The sequence below is a fragment of the Plasmopara halstedii genome, assembly GCF_900000015.1.
Source record: "Plasmopara halstedii genome assembly, contig: Scaffold_526, whole genome shotgun sequence".
NCBI classification, from domain to species: Eukaryota; Oomycota; class Peronosporomycetes; order Peronosporales; family Peronosporaceae; genus Plasmopara; species Plasmopara halstedii.
The window spans coordinates 1,302,030-1,302,249 of record NW_020187446.1 but is presented as its reverse complement, the minus strand read 5'-3'; positions in this window follow the sequence as shown (position 1 = coordinate 1,302,249).

Below are 220 nucleotides of genomic sequence, written 5' to 3'. Positions count from 1 at the left end.
GTTCATCGAAATGAGCACTAGATATGTCAAAGTGTATCCGATGAAGTCAAAGGACGAACTCCAGAATATGTTCAAGATGTATCTCAACCATGTCAAGACAGACCAAGCTCAAGATCAAGATTTTGAGGTCAGACAGTGGTTGCGAGTACAAGAACAAAGAAATGACCAAGATCTGCCAACAGATGAAGGTCAAGCAAGAGTTTACTATCCCATACAACCT